Raw genomic sequence first — 8406 nt, forward strand, 5'->3', positions numbered from 1 at the left:
GCTGAGCTTGGCCCTACAGACATCTTGAGGCGGGTTTTGGTATTTGTCTTAAGTCAAGGTCTCCCAATGTGTCCCAGGCTAACCCCAAGTGCACAACCCTCTTGCATCAACCTCCCAAGTACTGGGATGGCAGTTGTCCATCACCGTGCTTAGCTCAAGCTGGGACTTTAAAATGCATTAGATGTGGTCAGTGGGTACCTTAAGCCCTCCCAGCTACCATGCTGACTATCGGAGAGAAACATGCCAATCACAATGCATTTTCACTTTAGCAGAGACACTGGGAGAAGGCAAATTTCAAGCCTCAAATTAATGAAAGCTAGGGGGGAAGGTGAGGATGTGACCAACTAGTTGGAATCCTGCCTCCCTCCTTTTGTTCCTAGACAAATCTGTTTTTCCTAATTGCTGGGCTCCGTGACAGAAGGCAGTGTGCGCAGTCAGTATGCCTCATTTGTTAGGCCGCGGCAGCCCCCTGGAAACTCAGAAATGAAACTTGTGGTGTCAGGGAAGATGAAAGAAAGGGGTGTCATTGAGTTCTCAGTAGTCCTCATTGTCCGCTATGTTCAGCGAGTCCGGTTTTATCCCATGCTTTTTCAGACCCAGGCCAGCTGGCCTTGGTGAGTTCCTAATAGAACATCCCCATTGTCTCAGTGTGTGGGTGCACCCCTCGCGGTCCTGAGTTCCTTGCTCGTGCTCTCTCTCCTTCTGCTCCTGATTTGGACCTTGAGATTTCAGTCCGGTGCTCCAATGTGGATCTCTGTCTCTGTCTCCTTTCATCGCCTGATGAAGGTTAATATTCAGGAGGATGCCTATATGTTTTTCTTTGGGTTCACCTTCTTATTTAGCTTCTCTAGGATCACACATTATAGGCTCAATGTCCTTTATTTATGGCTAGAAACCAAATATGAGTGAATACATCCCATGTTCCTCTTTTTGGGTCTGGCTTACCTCACTCAGGATAGTATTTTCTATTTCCGTCCATTTGCATGCAAAATTCAGGAAGTCATTGGTTTTTACTGCTGAATAGTACTCTAATATGTATATATTCCATACTTTCTTCATCCATTCTTCCATTGAAGGGCATCTAGGTTGTTTCCAGGTTCTGGCTATTACAAACTACTGAGAACTCAAGAACAATGGCAATGGGTTTTTGATTCTACTGCACGTACTGGCTTTGTGGGAACCTAGGCAGTTTGGATGCTCACCTTACTAGACCTGGATGGAGGTGGGAGGTCCTTGGACTTCCCACAGGGCAGGGAACCCTGATTGCTCTTAGGGCTGATGAGGGAGGGGGACTTGATTCGGGGGAGGGGGAGGGAAATGGGAGGCGGTGGTGGGGAGGAGGCAGAAATCTGAATGAAAGAAAGAAAGGAAGGAAGGAAGGAAGGAAGGAAGGAAGGAAGGAAGGAAGGAAGGAAGAAAGAAAGAAAGAAAGAAAGAAAGAAAGAAAGAAAGAAAGAAAGAATAAAGAAAGAAAGAAAGAAAGAAAGAAAGAAAGAAAGAAAGAAAGAAGCAGGGCAACAAAAAAAAGAAGAAAGGGGTGTCAGAAAAAGGAAGAAAAGAAAGAGAAGCAAAGGAATCAGCCTCAGATGTGCCTCGCCAAACAGCCAGGCGTGTGCCCCAAACAGCCAAGCGTGCACCCCGCAGGCAGGGTGTGAACAGCCTTCCTGCAGCCATCTGGGGATGCCTCTACCTGGCTGCTTACTTGACAGGAGCCCAAGGAAAGGAACCACAGAGAAGTCACCTCACGAACGGCTTTTACTGGTTAAGCACGTTCTCGGGTGTATTTTCTTTTACTACCGACTTGTGGTTTCTCCAAGAAGTTAACTGCTTTGATTCTTCCCGTTGACCTTGAGAGAGATTTTTATATATATATATCCGAGAGAAGTGACATTTTAGTTTTCTAATTTAGAAGCACAAAGGGATTTGAGAGAGCTGGTGAACGGGCCCAGCTCACACTTTATGGAAAAGTGCTCGGGTTAAATTACATACTCTTGGACCCGGGAGCAGAGATAACATTGTTAGACCTGTACAATAAATATGACTGATAGAACACAGGGGTGATGTTGACGCCCCTTTGTGTGCACAGCTCTGGCTTGTGTATCCTGAAAATGTGGGGAGTCTCTGGCAGTGAGGCTGGACTCATTTTGCCTCCCTATGGCTGGGGCTTCAGGCCCAGGCCACCATGGCCCAGACTATGACACGGTTGCTGCGGACTTAAACTCGGGTCCTTGTGTAGCACGTGTTTTGCCACCTGGACCATCTTTCCAGCCTCTATGTGGGTACGATCTCTCCAGTCTCTGGGCTGGCACCATCTCTCCTGTCCCTGTGCTGGCATTTTTAAAGAAGAGCTGGTTTGATCTCAAGTGAGCAGGTTGATTCTTCCCCAGTCCCCAGCTGATCTCAAGAAGCCAGCATCAGCCTCTGAGATATACATTTCAGGGATACCTGATCTCTCTTCAAACACAGCTATTTAGGGGTGATGACGTCACAGGTAAAAATGTGCCTGGCAGATTCTCAGGAAGTGTGCAAAGCCTTAGTTCTCTCATGAAGAATAAAATAAAAGGTCGGTGGGACATTCCCCAAGGGTTAGGTGTTTGTACACCACAAATGATTTAGGGGGCTCATATACCAATCTAAAAGACAGAACACCCTTGGGTATAGTTTGTCTTCACATCAATATCAAAGTAATTTGTTTGCCTGAAATAAAAATGAGACTAGTCATTAGTCCTGCTGGAACTTCTTAATGTATCTATTTTTTAAATGCTTTTTTAAAAGACACTTGTGAAAAGCACCATAAATTCCTATAGGTTATCTCCTAGATTTTAACTTACCTTGTAGTTATTAAAAGAAAAGTATATCCAATACTCATTTGACTACTAGAAATCAAATCCATCAATTTAATCCCCCCCCCCATTATTATCAGTGCTCCTCTGTCTTTGCCAGTGCCTGGTGTTCATTCACTGTGGTGGGAAGAACAAGGTTGATGGGATAGGATTTCCCCTGTCCGCCAACCCTAGCAGCAGAAGCACTTTGGGTCCTTCATGTCGGTATTTGCCTTAATCCCTTCAAACCTATGCTGTCTTCACAGTGATTCCAAGATGGCTCTTGAGGATGTGTCCATTATTAATACACTGGCTGTATCTCTGGAAACTCAGCCAAGTATTAGAAACTGGCAGAGAACTCAGCCTATGCTGGCACCAGGTCACCACTGTCCCTGTCCCCACAGGCAACCTACAGGGACAGCAATGAGAGAGAGAGAGAGAGAGAGAGAGAGAGAGAGAGAGAGAGAGAGAGAGAGAGAGAGAGAGAGGATGAGGGTCTGTGGCAGGGGACGGTGCATGGAAGGCATACGCCAGGAGAATGGAAAGGTGGCTCAGTGGATAAGAGCACCCGCTGCTCTTGTGAAGGACCCAGGTTTTGGGGATCTGATGCTGTGCTCTGGCCTCCCAGGGCACCCAGACACACGTGGTACAATCTACACACACACACACACACACACTCATGCACAAAGTGAGCAGTGGAGGCAGTCTCTAGTGCAGAGTTGACGCTTGTGGGAAACAAGAAGCCACAGCCAGATGAGTGGCTGGTGGGACAGTGCTGCTTTGCAGAGATGCCCAGACTCGATGTGGGGTAAACAGAAGTGGGGTGCTATACACATGCTACTGCAGACACCTGGCAGGGCTGGCAGATGCACCCACGCTGGAAAGAGAGGGACAGTTATGTGGGCTTTAAAGAGCTCCGTGAGAAGAGGCTGGTGGGGTGTAACGTCAGAACCAGACAGCAGCCATGTCCTTAGCTGGCCATCCATGTGGTCAAACTTGCTTCTTGAGTTGGCCAGTGCAAGGCCTAGCACCCAGTTCCAAGCAAGGGCCTGCTTCTCTGCAGCCCCTTTGCAACTAGGTCACCTACTGATTTTTCTCATCTAAACTGATGTCCAGCAAACCTCAGTGACCCTCCTGTCTTCACAGCCACCACCCAAGGATTAAGGGCCTGTTTGGCCATGCCCTGGTATGGTATGTGCATGCATGTGTGTGTGCGTGCGTGCGTGCGTGCGTGCGTGCGTGCGTGTGTGTGTGTGTGTGTGTGTGTGTGTAGCAGGTACTCTTACTCATTGAGCTAGCTCCCAGGCCTTTTTTAATTCAAGATTTGTTGAACATCTGTTTCATCCTTCCTATTCATTCTTGCTCTTAAGGATCTGTCCACTGAAACGGGGAGGTAACTAAGCCGTATGGTGGCATGTACCTGTGATCCTAGGACTTGAGAGACAGAGCGAGGCAGGATCCAGGCTCAGAGCATCCTCTGCTGCGTATCGAGCTTGACGTTAGCCTGGGCTCCATGCGATCCTGTTTCAAAATTCAAATTTCATAATTCCTACAACTGCTTAACAGTGCAACAGAAGAGGCAAGGGTGGGGCACAGGGGACCCTACTGGAAGTTGTCAGAGCTGAGAGCAGAGCATAGCCCTTAAAGACGCAAACACTGCAGTCTCTGCAGGTGCCTGGCCTCCTTTGCTGGGGTCAATAGGTGGGCTATTCAGCTTGTGTTCAGTCTTGGAGACATGGAGGGGCATGTTGCGGAGATGAAGTTGAGGGCATAATGAGGGCCTCATTATAGACATTACCAAATACCCATCACATGGTGTGGCCAGACCACATATTGGACACCCATGCCATACTTAGTGTAGGTAATGGTGTGATATATATATATATATATATATATATATATATATATATACATATATATACATATATATACATATATATACATATATATATATACACACACATATATATAACAGAAATTATGATTTGAACATATATGTATATACCTTGTAATTTGCACATGCACATATATGTGCATGTGCAAATTACAAGGAAACACTTTGCTCTTACATGCAAAATAGAGGCTACACAAAACAACCCTTTATGTTTGTGTTTTCTGAAGGTCTGGGAGGGCCCACACCAGCCTGTTCACAGCAATTACCTTGGGAAAGGAAAACAGAAAAGAGAGAGAGTGTGGGTAGGGGGAGTGTCAGTGGAGACTGATCATTTCGGGGCAATCTTCTAGTTTTATTTGAACAAAAAAATGTTATCTTGACATTAAAATTAATTTTAAAATTCAAAGAATAGATGGAGTCATTGGCTTACTGCCTGGCTTGCTCTAGAAAAGCTTTTCAGTTGGAGTCTGCACGTTCTGAGAACTGGGAAGATATTTTCTGAGACCAAACAAAACTCAAAGATATATTTTTTAAAAAAATCCCCATCCGCTCCCACTTTTCTCCCAGCCTGAGCAGCCTGTTCATTGCCTCACTGGTGACCAAGTGAGAAAGCACACTCCTGCCCCCCAGTGACTTTGCAAAATGGCTCAGTGTCCTTCCTGTGACCGGGTGGCACCCTGTGGCGGTGGCTGGCTCCAGGCAGTGGTGGTAAGTATGTTTTTCTCTTCCCTGGCACCAAGATCATTTTCTTGGAGAGTCTCTGTGGACGTTGGCAAGTAGTTTTGGCCTCCTTCCAACAGATTGGGTTTATACCAGCCTAAATGAGGCAGGCATTCAATCAGTCACCCAGGGAACAGGCTGGAGGCCCTCTGGTATCTTCTTTATAATTAATTTTTAACATTTGTTTTCAGTATAAAATTTGGGCCTTTATCCTCTTTGAAATAAAAACATAGCATGCATATTAGACGGTATTGGCAGTGAACTTCACGCGCTATTCTTTTATTCCTCTCCAACTATTAACTCCTATTAAACAAGACAGAGGGATAATCAGATCCCCCTGTGCTCCCCCGGCTGCCTGGCGTGTGCCGTGTCTCATCCTCCCTAATTGCCTTGGGTGGCCGAGCTCTTTCCTATCATTAGTGTGCCATCAGAGGCCACTTGGCAGGGACCAGGCCACCTCCCAAGCTGTTCCCTCGCCCAAGGTCCCCTTCCAGGCCCTGCCCCTTTCCCTGGCCCAGACACGGGGACACGGGGAGGTTCTGAGTTACTAGGTGTTAACAAGACACAAAGGCTACAGCTGGAGCTTTAACCCTAGAATTTAAACATACATGACTAGAGGTGATCTCCCCCCTTTTGTGGTCTATTTGGTTGACCTGCTGCTGGCTTCTGAGCATCTAAGCCTACATTAAAGAGACCAGAAACATCACAGCACTTCTCAAGCCTGGTTGTGTGCAAACAGCTTCTAGCATGCTGTTGAGGATGGTCCAAGGTCCTGTGGAGCATTAATGGTGCATGCCTGGAATCCCAGCCCTTTGGGAAACAGAGGCAGCAGGGACAGGGGCTGGCCTGAAATGTGTAGTGAGTTCAAGGCCAGCTTGAGTAAGATCTTGTCTCAAAAAACAACCGGACAAAGGAAAAGGCCAAGGAGCAGGGGTGGAGGGTGGGAGAAATGACTGGTAAAGTGCTTGCCCGAAACGCTGACCACCAGCCCAGCACACATGAAAGAATTTTAGGAAAAAAGTTAAAAAACTAGGTGTGCTAGTGCACACTTGCAATCCCAGCCCTGGGGAAACAGAGTGAGGCAGATACCTAGGGCTCGCTGTCCGGCTAGGCTTAGACTACTTGGCAAGTTCCATGCCAGGTGCCTCAAAAACCAAAGCGAACAGTTTCTGAGAAACAATATTTAAGACTGACCTCTGCACAAGTTGTGCATGCACAAGAGCTCTCTCTCTCTCTCTCTCTCTCTCTCTCTCTCTCTCTCTCTCTCTCTCTCACACACACACACACACACACACGCTCTCACTCACAGGCACACACACACAGAGTCACACACACATGGAGACAGACATACACACACACTCACTAGCCCATAGAGAGTCACACAGACAGACACTCACACTTGCTCACATACACACACGTGCACACACGTGTTCACACAGAGCAGAGGCTAGGGATGTAGCTCAGTGGCAGAGCAGTTGCCGGGTATGACAAGGCCCCGACTCTGGGCCAGCCTCTCCACGTGCCCTGTTAGAGTCCTTGGGGCAGAGGGAAGCCTGTTTTTCTAGCCCCCTTTTCATTGCTCTTCTTTTCAAACCCCTGAGTGCAGGGATCGTCTTCATTTTTGCCTAAAAAAAGTCTCAGTTCAAACCTGTCTCCAGGCTTACTGCCCTGGTGTGCTGCCACAAAGCCTCTGTACAAGTTAGAGGAGGGTGACCTGGGCTGCTCCAGGCTTCATGGGAGGCAAGGCCTAGCCCATGTAGCCATGGGTCTCAGCACCATTTACCTCTGTGACCAGGAATCTTTATGTAGTTCACAACCCCACTGCCTTGTGCCCGGCTTACTTTGTGCCCCTAAACCAAATGAGTAACACCCCTCAAGGGTCCCCGTGTGTTAGAGAATTGCTAGCAGCGCTGTTGGGGTAGCAGAGACTCTAAGGGAGACCCTTAGATCACTGGAGCAATGTCCTTGAAGGTGACAAAGGGCTCCCAACCCATTTGTCTTTCTCTTTCTCTTCCCTGCCATGGGGTGAGCAGCTTTGTGCCACCACACACGCTCACTTTAATGTATCCCCATGGGCTCAAAACAACCGGATCCAACCAAAGGAAACGGTTTCTCTTGTGTGGGGCATTTTGATATAGTAACCAAAGGCTAATACAAGTCTCTCCGTGTGTGAGCATAGGCTTGGACTTTTCCTAGCTACTCGCTATTTTAACCACAACAGCAACCTTTAAGCTCTCCTGTTGAGGAACAAGAGGCACAGAAAAATAGATTTTCCTAAGATAAGGCGGTCATAAAGAAGACCTCAGCCAGACCTGTGGTGAGCAACTGAGCTGGAGGGGAGAGTCATTTAATTAGTGAGACCGTGGGATTTTCCTGTCCCTCCCTCCCAGAAAACCGTTAACTGAAGAGTTTGGGAGAGATCCCACAGCGCATAAGGGAGCTGTAGGCCTCCAGATGATGGATGAGAAAGAGCTTCGGAGACACCAGGAGACCAGAGGAAAGGCATGTGGCCTAGCAAAGCATTAACGATTGCAAGTTCATTATTAGTAAAAGTGTCCCTCTCTCCAGCCAATCGGCAGGACGAAGTCTCATTTTTTCTTTTGCGTACTGTGTAGAAATATCAGCAGCATGCTAGAATCAACGACCCCATACTCAAGTTGTCAAAGCCCCTCCACTAAAGAGCTCAGTAGTCTGCCCTCTGGGACCAAGGGCTGTCTGGAGCAGAACCCTGGCCTGGCAACCTGGGTGGAGCTGGTGACAGTTGCATCTGTTCCAGGGCCCCTGTTCCAGGTATCAGTGGTCGAGATAAGAACTCAGCGGCTCTACAGCCCACAGGCGTTATCACAGGCCCACAGGGCTGCTGTAGCTCAGCTTCTCTGGAGTTTGGTGGCCCCCTGCTGTGTGTCTGTGTTCCCAGCGCCCGGGTCTGGGGTTGGTTGGGTACCTCCACTCATCTGTGGGCCAGGAGAC

This window comes from Chionomys nivalis, chromosome 4 (assembly GCF_950005125.1).
Source record: "Chionomys nivalis chromosome 4, mChiNiv1.1, whole genome shotgun sequence".
NCBI lineage: Eukaryota > Metazoa > Chordata > Mammalia > Rodentia > Cricetidae > Chionomys > Chionomys nivalis.